Source organism: Vicia villosa, unplaced genomic scaffold (genome assembly GCF_029867415.1).
Source record: "Vicia villosa cultivar HV-30 ecotype Madison, WI unplaced genomic scaffold, Vvil1.0 ctg.000025F_1_1, whole genome shotgun sequence".
Taxonomy (NCBI): domain Eukaryota; kingdom Viridiplantae; phylum Streptophyta; class Magnoliopsida; order Fabales; family Fabaceae; genus Vicia; species Vicia villosa.
The window spans coordinates 1,305,209-1,321,453 of NW_026704957.1; the positions used below are offsets into that span (position 1 = coordinate 1,305,209).

Here is a 16,245-nt window from a genome sequence, read left to right on the forward strand (position 1 = left end):
AACTAGGCAGACCCTTGATTCTTGCTACTCCAAACATGGATTTCCCATGGGTTTCAAGTTCAAAGGCAAGATTGGGTCATCCCACAATGTTGACATTGTTGGGCGAGAATATAGGACGGTCTAGAAGGAGGTGAATAGACCATTTAAAAAATGTATTTGACTGATTCTCCAAAATGAATTATTAGAGATTTTTCAAAAGTGTGCGCGGAAGGTTTAAAACTAAAATAGAAACATTATACTTTTATTGGAATTTTGATCACGTCGACAAATATACAATTCACAAAGCGGGCATATTGTTCAACAATGAATAATTAAGTGATTATATATTACACAAGATGTGTCATATACGATATTTCAATTAGGATTAGATTCTAACAACACTAGTTTTCTAGAATTTAATCACCACTAAAACTCGATTAGGTATTAACTCTAAGAAACATAACCTTGCATAATAAATTGCTACCAATTGAATAAACGGTAAACTACGCTAAGAATTGAAAACCTAAACATTCAATATCCTAGAAAAAATTTAATGAGAGAGAGAGAGAGAGACAGTACACCGGGATATATAGTGGTTCGACATTCGTTCTCGCATTGTCTCCTAAACTCTTTAATGGCTTCCCATTGGAACCTGCTTTTTTCTTTTTATTTTTACAAATAATGCAAGGGTTTATACAATTACTAATCCACAACAATGTTGGGAATAATAAATCTCCTATATGGATCTTGACTTGTATATGGTGAAATGACAAACGCTTCTGCATAATTTTTAATTGATTCACGCTTCTTGAATCTTCTAGCTTCACCAATCTGCTCACATCCTTTATGTACGACAATCACCCCTTGATCCCACCGATATCTTGATCGATGAACTGTCTAAAGATTTGAGAAGAACTTCACCTCGTATGTAGCCTTCTATACAGTCACTACCAAGGTCACCTGGAGAGAAGAACCTCTTTCTTTTCACAGGAAATTTTCAGCACCAATGACAACAACCTCAATCTTGAAAGCTTCTCGAAAATCTTAACCAAACCTACATGAACAGTTAGTTTCAAGATAATGTCTACCTCAATCAATTACAAATCTCTCATGATCAAGATCTAAAATCAAAACTAGAAGTTGAAGATGAAAGAAATTCATTTGCAACAATTTTTGAACTTTAAAAAATGAGAGGTTGTTGATTTCACAAAAATTACAATGTAGATTATGAAATTTGCTAACGTTGTTAAGTTTACATTGGAAAAGAGATGAAAAAATGAACTATATGTGGTTGAGATTAAGCACAAAAATGGATGGAAAAATTTAGTTAGATTTGAGTCAAGAACATCTCGTGAATTGAGTTAAATGAGCAAGTGAAGTGGAATAAGCAAGCATAAATATGTTGACCCATTTCTTGTCTGATTCGAATCAAGTATAAAGTCTTATTTGAATTACAAGGCCCCTAATTCGAATCAAGTGCAAAGACTGATTCAAATCAATTTAAATAAAGCCAAAAGAAAAATGTGGAAAAAAAACTAACTGATTTGAATTAGGTGTAAAGTATGATTCGAATAAAATGATGCAGTGCTGACCCGAATCATTATGATTCGAATCAAGTGAAACTTGTGATTCGAATCATAAAGCTACCTAATTCAAATCAAGTTAAAAGTATGATTCGAGTCAAAGTGTTTGAAAAACTTTGGTTTGCCTCTCTTCAATTTGATTCGAGTTAGGATATGTACATGATTCGAATCATGCATATAAATCTCAATTTTTCATGATTTTCAAAAGACTTTTAAATTTTTCTTCCCACCTAAATTGAACTAATAACACACATATGGTTCTTGTTCCACTTACTCATGCAAATGACTGAAAGCATCATGATTAAACTCAAACATAACAATTAATTTATGCATGATTACGAATTGACTCAAACTTGATTGAGATATGTGAAATCACGAAGAAGACTCAATAAACAATAACAAATGAAACGAAAGCAATCTAACAAGCAACAACACTATATTGGGGTGCTCCCCCTGAATGTATTAGGGATCTGCAACTACAGATACATGTGAGGAGGCTCAATATCCAACCACCTACAATGTTGATCAACCTCCCAACAAAGTTGACATCACCCATGTCATGTACCACAAGATCATAACCTTGCTCAGAAAAAATTGAATCCTCGCCTCATTCTGATTCTCACATCATCATTGCCGCATCTTCCGGTTTGATTCATTATATAATTCATGTCACAGATAGTCATTTAAACCATACTTGGATCATTGATACATAAGCAATTGACCATATTTGTTTCTCTCTTAAACTATTTTATTCTTATCATGATATTTCACTAATTGTAATCAGATTACCTAATGGATCCCATATTTCATTCACAATATCACAAAATGTTAAATTGAATAGCCATTTATCTCTATACGATGTTCTTTTTGTGCCTATATTCAACTACAATCTCATTTCTGCATGCCAATTATCATCTAATATTTGATCATTGTTATGTATTATTCAGGAACAACCTTCATTGAAGATGATTGGGATTGCTAATGTCTGCAATAACTTGTACATTTTATTTCAAGAATCTTTCCTATAATGTTGATGAAAATATGACTCTATGTAATTTCGATGCACAAAATAAGGTTAGTATTTAACTGTTGAGTCCAAAATTTTAGATTGTAAAGCCTCTGGGTGTTTAATATGAGATTCTGAGATATTTGACTCTCAATAAGTTAGTCTTATGAAGTTACAAGGTTCTATGGGTCAATTGTCCTAAGTCAAAATTCCTATGGGAGTTTTCTGTCTTATGGACTATGAGTTATATTAATGGATATAACCAATTAAAACCCGATTTTTAATTATGGGCGTGGAGGCGAGGCAAAGGATGTTAATTCTCGCCCCACCCTTCCCCCGGGCTATTAAATTTAATTTTTTTACCCTTATTTTAAATAATTTTATTAGTAATTTATTCTTTTAATCTTAAGATAATAAGTTTATTAGAAATAATATTTATTTATTTTATAAAATATGTATTAATAAAAATGATCTAATATTATGATTATTATTAAATAAATGATCAAGTATTTAGTTTAGTTATATGTTTTTGTTGCTATGAAAATATATGTTTTTTAAAAAAATAGAACTTTTATGGGTGGATATAGTTCGGGGAGGGAAAATATGTTTCCTGTTGTGGTGGGGGTAGGTGATAAATTGCTACCCCCAATTGAGTTTAGGGTTAGGGACGGAACTGGTAATGCATAAACGTGCTCCATCTTATTTATTGCCATGCCTAATAAGTTATTTGTCTTAAATTAGATATTATTCTATAATATTAATGAAGTATTAATGTGCATTATATTGTTTGCCGTAAAATGGTTTAAATGACATAATATGAAATGGTATAATTTAAAATGGAAACGAGTGAAATTTTCAGGGTAGCAAGTAGGGGTGGAAATATGTCTTGTCTTACAAGGCCTGAATTTTGACTATGATAAAATTGTAAGGCTTAAGTCTGACTTATGATCTATTATAGTTTATAGGCTCTCTTTTTTACGCGATCTATCCTTTCATAGGCTTTTTACATTGTCTAAGTTTTGACCTATTTAATTAAATAGGCTTCAAAATAACCTAACCCTAACCTATTATTAAAGATAATTTCTTAATGCATTCATATGTCTTCTTAGAGGTCTTTGGCGAAAACTCAAAAATTCTCCCAGAATCCGGATATGCATTTCCGAGTTCACCACATCACATTTTTAGAGGGATTTTCGGATATTCATATCCAATACAACTTTTTTTCCAAAATCAGGGGATTTCGCATATGCATCTCCAAATTAACCCCATAATTTAAGTTTAGGGGGTTCTCAGAGATGCATATCCGAAACTATTTTAAGTATGTATTTGGCGATGACCGAACCACTCATACTTCATTTGTATTCAACTTTGAGTAAGTTTCTCCTAATTATTTTTTATACTTTGCATGTATGTAATAGGTAGTTTATACACATTTAAATTCATTTGATGGAAGTTTAATTTGGAAAATATGGGTGTTTAGGTCATTATTTAATGTTTTTGAGGCATTTAGGTCAAGAACATGCACTTGTACAAAAATGGTTGCTCGCAGGGGTGTTCAGATGTGCATTTCTGAAATCACCTGTGAGGGAATTTTGGATATGCCAATATGAAATGGTGCCTGGGTTATTTGCATATTTGTTTCGTTGCTTCATTGTCTCCTGGTTGTTTATTAATTGTGTTATTTTCTTCAGATTATGGTTGATAACCTGAGATTGAGACTTGGCAGGCTGAGTCAGCCAACATTCGCTCGGCGTGAAAGAGTTGAGCAATCTAGAAGGATCCTGAGGAGTCTCTTGGATGAAGCATCATCGCCTCGGGAGAACATGGATAATGAGCAGGAACCCGAGGAGGAACACGTTCAGGATGCTCCTAACACGCAAGCTGCTACTGACACGCAGGTTGCTCCTTACACAAAGATTGTTCCTGATACGCAAGCTGCACGGCTATGTGCAGAAATGAGGCATGTTACCGATAGGTCTGTCCAAGAGTATCATGGAGGGCCCTATAACACCTCACTTTTGATATATTAAGATACCCATGTTGCTCCGTATGTTTGGGCAGGAGAGATATTTTTGCTTACACATTGGTATTAACGACTAACATTTATATTAATTTTAATTTTTAACGACTAACATTGATATTAATTTTTATCTTTATAGGAAAGTCAGCCTTAAAGTCCTTGAACCACGCGTGGAAAATATTTGATCTTGTTCAGCCTCGGGAGGATTGGTTCAGGGAGGCCATACTTGGTTCCAAAATTGTCGGACTATGTTGTTCCGGTTGTGGGAATATCATCCACTACATACAGGGGGAATTTTGTGAGAGATGGCACAAGGAAACCTCATATTTCCACTTTTTTATTGGGGAAATGACGATCACATTAGATGACGTCGCGTGCCTTCTATATCTTCCTATTATAGGGGGGTTACTTAACCACTTTCAGATCAGTCGTAACGTTGCGATTGAATAGATGATCAAATATCTGGGAGCTCAACCAGAACACGTTTATGACCAGTGTGCCACAAGTAATGGAGTTCCTGGCGGCACTATATGAAGAGCACCGGAATGCGGCAGAAGCATCTGTGAGCAAGGACAATGATTTTTTTGTTCAGTACCACCGTGCTTGTGCTTTACGGTGTTACTTCTTGTTCTTGGTTAGCATGTCCATTTTATGGACAAAAGTGCAACTTACGTGGATGTTACATATCTCCTGAATTTTTTATTTGGATTCAGTTAGCAAGTGGAACCGGGGGGCCGACTGTTTGGTATACCTATACCAAAAGCTGAATGAAACTTCTAATTGGAGGACAAGGAAATTGACCGACTCTTGCACACTGCTGACGGTATTTTTCACTCCAACTATTAATTATAATTTTGTTTTAATATTTTGTTCTTACATAGCTCTTACTCGTTTTTCATGGATGGATCATTTCCCACTTTCACCGCATTCATGGTTTCTACTTTAATGATGACTATCATGAAGCGATGTTGCGGGCTACCCGGTACCTCTTGCAAATAGGGAATGATGATGTGCTGCCGTTTTTGATGTATCTTGATCGGACCGTTTATGATGACATCAACTAGATGCCTTACGAGGATCACATTGATACGGTCCCCTTCGACACCATCTCATTATACTCAGGGTGGCTGACATGTGGGAGTAACATTATGGTCAGGTATCTTCTTGAGCGATGCATGCGGAAGTTTGGTTATGTGTAGACCATCCCTAGATATCCCTTTCAGACAGTTCCTGACACCATTGTCCGTCGGGATCTCGATGGCATCTTTCAGGATTGGGAGCATCATATGGTTCCAGAGCAGTATCAGATGATTCCAGCATCGAACCGTTGGCTTTATGTGGAGGGATACACGACATGGTTCTATAGAGTGTCATACCATATCATGACACCGAATGCTCTTGGTCGTCCATCTAGGACAGCTCATGAGGAGATCTTGGAGAACCAGCAGGTCCAGAATGACCATGTCACAGATGTCTTGTCAATTTGTCAACGCTTACTGTTGCTTGGGCAATAAGCTTTGAAATTAAGTGTGATTGAGAGGGGCGGTCCTGAAGCGGTAGCTATCGTAGAAATAATGGTTAGGGAGGCATCGAGTGTTATGGAGTACAGGAGACAGAGGATAAGTCAGGGGGTTAGGATACGACATATGCAGTAGGCTATTCCTTCCTCTTTTTATTTGTCGATGTATTGATAATACATTCCTTACTTTTTGTACAACATTTGTAATATTTTTGGCTATATTAGAACAATATTACCGATATCGTGTTTGTTTTATTATTTTCCAAATTGTGATTGACTATCAGTAGGTTACCTTCGTTGTGTTTGTTTTAATGTTTTCTATTTTGTGTTTATTAACAATTTAACAAAATTACGGATCAAACCGACGTTGATCATTTTCAAAAAATGTCAAAAACAATTACGTTTCTGCCAATAATGCTGCCAGTCATGTTTTCGGATATGCATATCTGAAGCAATTTTTTTAAAATTTTTTGTGGTTCGTTCGGAGATGCATCTCCGAAGAGCAATTTGGGTTTTCAGATGTGTTTTTCACCCCATAAGAGTGCATTAAAAAAATTCTCTTATTAAATAGGTCAACCTAGACCTAAATAGATCAAGTTATAGGCCCATGTAGACCGATCTTGCGTATTCTTATCCTTAGTAGCAAGTAAATTTTCTCCATTTTTATGATTGTTAAGTGTTAACTTTGATCAAAACCATCATTTACATATTTTTTTAGAATTTGTCTAGCAACCATTTCAATTTAACCTACCACCTCTAAGTGTCGTGATTTTACCGTAATACCTTTATAAATTTTTTATTAATCAAACTATAATTTTTTCAAAATTTTGGAAAACCTTGAATTTCTGCAGCATTTTTGAAACCTTTGAGGATTTAACAAGCTACCCCCAGTTAAACATGGCAACCCCCCCCCCCCCCCCCCCCCCAAACACAATGAAAAGACCAAAATGTCTAAAATGTAAAATTTACAAAATATTTTCAAATTTACATGACATCTCCGTATTTTTCAAATTTACAAGCGATAACGGAAATTTCACGAAAAACAGTAAGATTTACCGTATTTTTGCTAAATTTACGGTATATTTAAACCGGGAATTTCAAAATTTTCGGGAATTCTAGAAAAACATATACCGGGATTTTTGAAATTTACGATAGTTATAATTTTTTTGAAAAATACCGAAAATTTCAAAATTTCTGGTAATTTGCAATTTTTCTAATTTTTTCCCTTTTTCTTTTTTGTTTCAGTGAGGACCAGAGGCAGAGACGGTACAGTAGCCGGCAGGACCATTGATAGAGGAGCAGTGACTCATGCTAGAGATGAGGAGGCACAGGCTTCAGAGCTTAAAGCTGGACGTCGTCCTCCGACTGGTTCTCATCAGAAATGGTTGGCGGAGCAGGCGGCGCAGTTCTGCCCACCACGTCTTCAGAGACATGCAACTACCCAGGAGCATGATGTTGAGGAGTCTGTAGTTGAGCAGTTGGTGGAGGCTCAGCCTGAGGAGGTTGTTGTTACTAAGACTGTGGATGAGGTGTCTCCGACCGATACAGACACCACTGTCAGGGCGTCTACTGAGCCATCAATGCACACTGATGGAGATTTTTCTAGAGATGTGTCCGTCCTCACGAGATATGCTGACCATATCGCTCACTAGATATGGCAGGGGGAGGTATATATATATATATATATATATATAACTATTTAATGGTTAATATTGTACTTTGTGCTACTGTACGATAGTTTCCTTATAATATTTTAATTTTGCCTATTACAGGAGCGAGGAGCGCTGAGGATCGCTTCACATGGGTCGAAGCTGAAGGACTTCCCGAGGGATCCTATTCCTGAGGCAGTTAGTCGCACTATTAGAGACTTTTGCTTGTTGGAGTTTTCTCAGTGCTCCCTTACCATGTTGGATGCCTATCTGAAGTATGCTTTTTGAGAGGTGGCACCTAGAGACATCATCCTTTCACCTCCCATTCGGGGAGATGACGGTGACACTGGATGATGTAAATGCCCTCCTCCACATCCCCATTGATGGTACGTTCTTCACACCTACATTAACCAAGCGGTGGCGTTGCGCTTGGTTATGGAGGACTTAGAGGTATCTCAAGAGACGGTGTATGATGAGTTTTCGTTTAACCGTGGCTTAAATCTTCGGATGTCTTAGCTCAAGGATAAATACCATGAGCATATGGCTGCTTAGAGTTACCAGGCTGCTGCTAGGGCGTACATGTTACATCTTATGGCATGTACTCTCATTGCGGACAAGTCTGGTAACTACATTGATGTGCAGTACTTGTGTTTGTTCAGCTCCTTAGACACTCCCACTTGGGCGCGGGGAGTGGTAGCTTTGACCATGTTATACACTGTCCTGGATGTTGCTACAAAGTCAGAGCCGAAATAGCTGGCTGTTTATCTTAGTCTTCTGCATGTATATTTTAATTTGTTCATTTTTTATTTGTATTTATTTATTTTTATTTATTTATTTTTAGTGCTAGATATACTAGCACTTCCCTCACTTATGTGGTCGGCAGACTCAGCGTGTCACTGCTGACTCACCGTGTGCGACGAGATGGAATGCCAAGCAAGCCATTCCTAAAGGTGTGGTTGAGTACAGACGGAGGCTCGACGCACTGACTGTGGACGATGTGGTATGGACACCATATGCATCTCACCGTCCTCATCTTCCATTTGATGACGCTTCTCTGTACTCCAGACATATCAGGTGGGAGACCCATGTGACTAAACACTTGCCTAGGAGGTGTCTACGCCAGTATGGCTTTATTTACACTATCCCTCGTACTGTTACTATGGCTCCAATTGGCGGTATCGACAGATGGTTTTAGAGCCACTTCAACAGCTATGCATGTGAGATCAGGGAGAGCTCAACTATTGTTCAGCATGCTTCTTAGTGCGAGGATAGATACCTGGATTGTTATCTCAGTGTATCACACCCTCAAATCATACCTCCGACCGCTGCTTCTGAAGTTCCTAGGCCTTCATGTGCTAGGGTTTCTGCTGAGCCACCACCACCTCCACCACCTGCAGGGGATCAGGACGCCCGGTTACAGTATATTTCAGTTCATTTATATAAATTCATGGGTTTGGTAAACCCAGATGGTGAGCTCTATATTGATTTAGCTAGGTTGGCTGATGTAGCCCGTGGAGGACCTATGTAGATTTTTTTATATGTATATTTTGTGAAACCAGACATCTTATTTATTGCATAATTTTGTTGCGTTTACAAGGCTCAATTCGATGATAAACATAAAATTAACATAAAACCTAAGCACTACCGGAAGATTCAGGACGTTTCAGCTTCTTCATTATATCCTCAACAGATCTTTGGATATGAGTATCCAAATCGACCAGATCTTTCGTTATCCTACGACGAAATGATTTTCACATGGCCTTCACATCTTCATCATTCTTCAACTCGATTAGCTTGTATTTCACCCTTCCATTTGTATCAATCCGGTCCTCCTAAAACTCGGTCTTTGTCACCCTCATGTTATCTGAATCAGGCAGCAATTCATTGATCTTTTCTTTCAACCTTGCAAGAGATGTGGTGTCATATGGAATTTTGAATTCCAGTGCAGGATTTCTTCCATTGAAATACACTTTCGCATTAATCAGAAATTCAGGAATAGACATTTTCGAAAGATGTATTACTCAACACCACATGCCTCTATTTATATTAGGGGTGGCAATTGGATCCATTAAGCTAAAATCCATCTAATCCATCCATCAAAAAAATTCATCCAATCCATCCACCAAATAAAAAATAAGTTAATGGATGGATTAAATCCATCCATTTATATACATGGATAAATCCAATCCATCCAACACATTTTCTTAATCCAATGGATTGTTTTTATTTTATACTTTAAATGAGTTTAAATTATTTTTAAAAATAAAAAATAAAATTTGAAAATACAAAAAATCGAGTTTCTTCATAAAATTGAAATATCGAGTTTTTTCCGTAAAAACAAAAAATCGAGTTTTTTTAAAAAACCAAAAATCGTATTTTTTCGAAAAACTAAAAATTGATTTTTTTCGCAAAAACATAATGCGAGTTTTTTTTCGGAAAAACGAAAAAACCGCGTTTTTTTCAGAAAATAAAAAAAAATCGAGTTTTTTCGGGAAAAATGAAAAAATCGAGTTTTATCGAAAAAAACGAAAAAGTCAAGTTTTTTTTCAGAAAACCGAAAAAATAGAGTTTTTTCGGAAAAACGAAAAAGTCGAGTTTTTTCGGGAAAATCGAAAAAATCGATTTTTTTTTCGGAAATACGAAAAAATCGAGTTTTTTCGAAAAAAAAACAAAAAATCGAGTACTTTCGATTTTACAAAACCTGAGACTGCGATTTCACGTTGGTCACGGGCTAGAAAGAGAGGTGCCAAGGTAATTTTTTTCATATCATGTGTATTATTATAATGTTATTGGCTAAAAGACTAGTAATTTGTTTTGGTCTCACCTTTTGTTTTCCCTTAAATAACAGGTTGGAAAGGGTCTATCTAAGGATAGGAAGGCTCGTAAACTTGCTTTGCAGCACTGGCTAGAGGCAGTAAGTCACTGTCGAAGCTATATAAATGGCTTACGCATAAGCACTTATGTTGCAAACGCTTATTTAGGTTGTTTATGAAGTAGGACTTTAATCTATTGGTCTCTCTAATTGGTTTTCGACTTGTGCAGATTGACCCTCGACATCGCTATGGCCATAACCTCCAATTTTATTATGTTCAATGGCTACACTGTGATAGTTACCAACCTTTCTTCTATTGGTAAGATTAGAGATTAAAGAATTTGGCTTTTTTTCCTTTCAAAAAGGAAATTCTAACCAAGCCAATGAAATTTAAACCTATCTCCAAATGTAGGCTTGATATTGGAGGTGGCAGGGAATTCGGCTCGGAGAGATGTTCTAGATCAAAGCTTCAGCAGCAATGCATCAAATATTTGGGTCCAGTGAGTTTCCTACTTCCCTTTCATATCAATTTTTCTTTCATCTAGAGTGTATGTAGCACCGACACTTTAAATTGAAGGTGTTTGGTATCCGACACCGACACGATGCATATGGTTACACTCAATTATATAAATTTATCAAACAAATATAAAGTCCATGTCTCAGTGTCGTGTCTAGTATTTATGTCAATGTTTTGTAGCTCCGAAGTATTAGATAACTTAACTGTCAAGTAACAACTCATAAAATTATTTTTGAAGGAGGAAAGAAAGGCTCTTTTACAAACACACAGGGATTCCAGTTGAAAGTACAAAAGATGCTAAGTGGATATTTGTACTTAGCACTTCCAAGACTTTGTATGTTGGTCAAAAAAACAAGGGCACATTTCAACATTCAAGCTTCCTAGTAGGCGGAGCCACATTATCTACTGGTAGATTAGTAGCCGAAGACGGTGTTCTTAAGGTATGAACGAAAGTGAAATAGATTACGTCTTTTTTTCTGTTTTGTCTTTGTTTCGCATACTGACAGTAAAATATTTCAATTTCAAAGGTTGTTTTGCCTCATGGTGGACATTATCTCCCAACAGAAGAAAATTTCTAGGAATTCGTCTCGTTTCTTAAGGAGAATTATGTCGACCTTACAGATGTACAGGTAAAAAGAATGACAGTGGCATATAATGTAGAATATATCAATCTAATGCATACTTTGATTCACTCTCTAATTGTCATTTTTCTTATATCAGAAAAACCCAGAAGAAGATGACGAACCAGTGAAAACGAACCAGAAACATCATTTTAGAGGAAAATCTTCAGAGAAGTTACCATCTAACATCGAAACCGAAAGTTCAAGCAGCATGTTATTCGAAGAGAAAATCGAGTACATAAATGAGGATCCATCCGCTGATTAAAACACCAATCCACCGTTATTTAGATTGTCGAAACGGTTAGGAACAAAAATATCTAGACTCGAAATACAGAAAAGAGACAATGTGACAGACATTTTCGAGTCAATATTGGCAGTACATCGTCCAACTAGAAAACTATATTCACCACATTCAGACTCAAAACCATATTACGGTTACGAGACAGCAGAAGAATCGCTTATCCAGGAAGAAGACTTCATGGTTTCAAAATCGAACTTGTTTGTTGAGGATTAAGACAACGAAGAAGAAAATCCTATTCCAAAGGAAAAGATAATGAAGAGAATAGATTCACATAAAGGAATGAAATCATATCAACTGGCGAATCATTTATCGACGAAATGGTCAATAGGTGCTGGTCCTAGAATCGGTTGTATACGAGACTATCCAGCAGAGCTTCAGTTTTTCATCTTGGAACAGCAAAATTTGTCTTCAGCAAGAGCAACAATGCCATCACCTCGGATAACGCTGTTGTCTCGATTCAGTCCCCACGTCCGTTCTTTTTCTGTTCCTTTAGTAGATGAAGTATCATTATTTAACTAAGGGATGTTACTTCTGTTAACCGAATAGAATTTTTCGTATTTTAATGCCGCTCTTTTAACCCAATATACAGTTTTTGTAGGTATTGAGGTGGTGAGTGAGGGAAACAAAAGAACTTTGCATGCATACTATTCTAGTTCCAAAATGCTGAGAAGTTTACAATCTAGATTTGAAACAATAGCAAGCAACATGCAAGTCATATATGACATGTGCTATAGTTATGGAGAAAATTCCTTTGAGAATTGCTGATTTTTTATATATCCCTTCTTTCAAATATGTATTTTATTAATCTTATATTCATATCTACAATGATATGGTGTTGAAGTAGAACATATACCTCGACCAAGTAGTTGTACATAAGTTGTTGAATAAAAACATGTGAAACTCAATGCATTCAGTGTATATATTTTAGCACATTGAATCAACCACTTACAAAGTTATAGAGTTTTAACAACTAAAAACTGATGGAGAAAACAATTCAATGCATTTTAACGATTGACTATATAAAACTGCATAAGGGACCCAAATTTTATGACAGAAAATAAAACTAATAGGGGTGGCAATTGGATCCATTAAGCTAAAATTCATCCAATCAATCCATCAAAAAATACATCAAATCCATCCACCAAATAAAAAATAAGTTAATGGATGGATTAAATCCATCCATTTATATACATGGATAAATCCAATTCATCCAACACATATTGTTAATCCAATGGATTATTTTTATTTTATAATTTAAATGTGTTTAAATTATTTTTTAAAATAATAATAAAATTTGAAAATACAAAAAATCGAGTTTCTTCATAAAATTGAAATATCGATTTTTTTCCGAAAAAACAAAAAATCGAGTTTTTTTAAAAAACCAAAAATCGTATTTTTTCGAAAAACGAAAAATCGAGTTTTTTCGAAATAACAAAAAATTGATTTTTTCGCAAAAACATAATGTGAGTTTTTTTTCGGAAAAACGAAAAAACCGCGTTTTTTTTCAGAAAATAAAAAAAAATCGAGTTTTTTCGGGAAAAATGAAAAAATCGAGTTTTATCGAAAAAACGAAAAGTCAAGTTTTTTTTCAGAAAACCGAAAAAGTCGAGTTTTTTCGGAAAAAACGAAAAAGTCGAGTTTTTTCCTGAAAAACGTAAAAATCGAGTTTTTTCGGAAAAAAAAAAACAAAAAATCGAGTACTTTCGATTTTACAAAACCTGAGACTGCGATTTCACGTTGGTCACGGGCTAGAAAGAGAGGTGCCAAGGTAATTTTTTTCATATCATGTGTATTATTATAATGTTATTGGCTAAAAGACTAGTAATTTGTTTTGGTCTCACCTTTTGTTTTCCCTTAAATAACAGGTTGGAAAGGGTCTATCTAAGGATAGGAAGGCTCGTAAACTTGCTTTGCAGCACTGGCTAGAGGCAGTAAGTCACTGTCGAAGCTATATAAATGGCTTACGCATAAGCACTTATGTTGCAAACGCTTATTTAGGTTGTTTATGAAGTAGGACTTTAATCTATTGGTCTCTCTAATTGGTTTTCGACTTGTGCAGATTGACCCTCGACATCGCTATGGCCATAACCTCCAATTTTATTATGTTCAATGGCTACACTGTGATAGTTACCAACCTTTCTTCTATTGGTAAGATTAGAGATTAAAGAATTTGGCTTTTTTTCCTTTCAAAAAGGAAATTCTAACCAAGCCAATGAAATTTAAACCTATCTCCAAATGTAGGCTTGATATTGGAGGTGGCAGGGAATTCGGCTCGGAGAGATGTTCTAGATCAAAGCTTCAGCAGCAATGCATCAAATATTTGGGTCCAGTGAGTTTCCTACTTCCCTTTCATATCAATTTTTCTTTCATCTAGAGTGTATGTAGCACCGACACTTTAAATTGAAGGTGTTTGGTATCCGACACCGACACGATGCATATGGTTACACTCAATTATATAAATTTATCAAACAAATATAAAGTCCATGTCTCAGTGTCGTGTCTAGTATTTATGTCAATGTTTTGTAGCTCCGAAGTATTAGATAACTTAACTGTCAAGTAACAACTCATAAAATTATTTTTGAAGGAGGAAAGAAAGGCTCTTTTACAAACACACAGGGATTCCAGTTGAAAGTACAAAAGATGCTAAGTGGATATTTGTACTTAGCACTTCCAAGACTTTGTATGTTGGTCAAAAAAACAAGGGCACATTTCAACATTCAAGCTTCCTAGTAGGCGGAGCCACATTATCTACTGGTAGATTAGTAGCCGAAGACGGTGTTCTTAAGGTATGAACGAAAGTGAAATAGATTACGTCTTTTTTTCTGTTTTGTCTTTGTTTCGCATACTGACAGTAAAATATTTCAATTTCAAAGGTTGTTTGGCCTCATAGTGGACATTATCTCCCAACAGAAGAAAATTTCTAGGAATTCGTCTCGTTTCTTAAGGAGAATTATGTCGACCTTACAGATGTACAGGTAAAAAGAATGACAGTGGCATATAATGTAGAATATATCAATCTAATGCATACTTTGATTCACTCTCTAATTGTCATTTTTCTTATATCAGAAAAACCCAGAAGAAGATGACGAACCAGTGAAAACGAACCAGCAACATCATTTTAGAAGAAAATCTTCAGAGAAGTTACCATCTAACATCGAAACCGAAAGTTCAAGCAGCATGTTATTCGAAGAGAAAATCGAGTACATAAATGAGGATCCATCCGCTGATTAAAACACCAATCCACCGTTATTTAGATTGTCGAAACGGCTAGGAACAAAAATATCTAGACTCGAAATACAGAAAAGAGACAATGTGACAAACATTTTCGAGTCAATATTGGCAGTACATCGTCCAACTAGAAAACTATATTCACCACATTCAGACTCAAAACCATATTACGGTTACGAGACAGCAGAAGAATCGCTTATCCAGGAAGAAGACTTCATGGTTTCAAAATCGAACTTGTTTGTTGAGGATTAAGACAACGAAGAAGAAAATCCTATTCCAAAGGAAAAGATAATGAAGAGAATAGATTCACATAAAGGAATGAAATCATATCAACTGGCGAATCATTTATCGACGAAATGGTCAATAGGTGCTGGTCCTAGAATCGGTTGTATACGAGACTATCCAGCAGAGCTTCAGTTTTTCATCTTGGAACAGCAAAATTTGTCTACAGCAAGAGCAACAATGCCATCACCTCGGATAACGCTGTTGTCTCGATTCAGTCCCCACGTCCGTTCTTTTTCTGTTCCTTTAGTAGATGAAGTATCATTATTTAACTAAGGGATGTTACTTCTGTTAACCGAATAGAATTTTTCGTATTTTAATGCCGCTCTTTTAACCCAATATACAGTTTTTGTAGGTATTGAGGTGGTGAGTGAGGGAAACAAAAGAACTTTGCATGCATACTATTCTAGTTCCAAAATGCTGAGAAGTTTACAATCTAGATTTGAAACAATAGCAAGCAACATGCAAGTCATATATGACATGTGCTATAGTTATGGAGAAAATTCCTTTGAGAATTGCTGATTTTTTATATATCCCTTCTTTCAAATATGTATTTTATTAATCTTATATTCATATCTACAATGATATGGTGTTGAAGTAGAACATATACCTCGACCAAGTAGTTGTACATAAGTTGTTGAATAAAAACATGTGAAACTCAATGCATTCAGTGTATATATTTTAGCACATTGAATCAACCACTTACAAAGTTATAGAGTTTTAACAACT

At 35.7% G+C, this 16,245-nt stretch overlaps 2 pseudogenes; both read left to right on the plus strand.

Moving 5' to 3' along the window:
- The first annotated feature begins 4,262 nt into the window (after nucleotides 1–4,262).
- On the plus strand, nucleotides 4,263–12,818 carry LOC131622181 (uncharacterized; annotated as a pseudogene).
- On the plus strand, nucleotides 12,725–15,792 carry LOC131622182 (IQ domain-containing protein IQM6-like; annotated as a pseudogene).
- The last annotated feature ends 453 nt before the right edge of the window (nucleotides 15,793–16,245 follow it).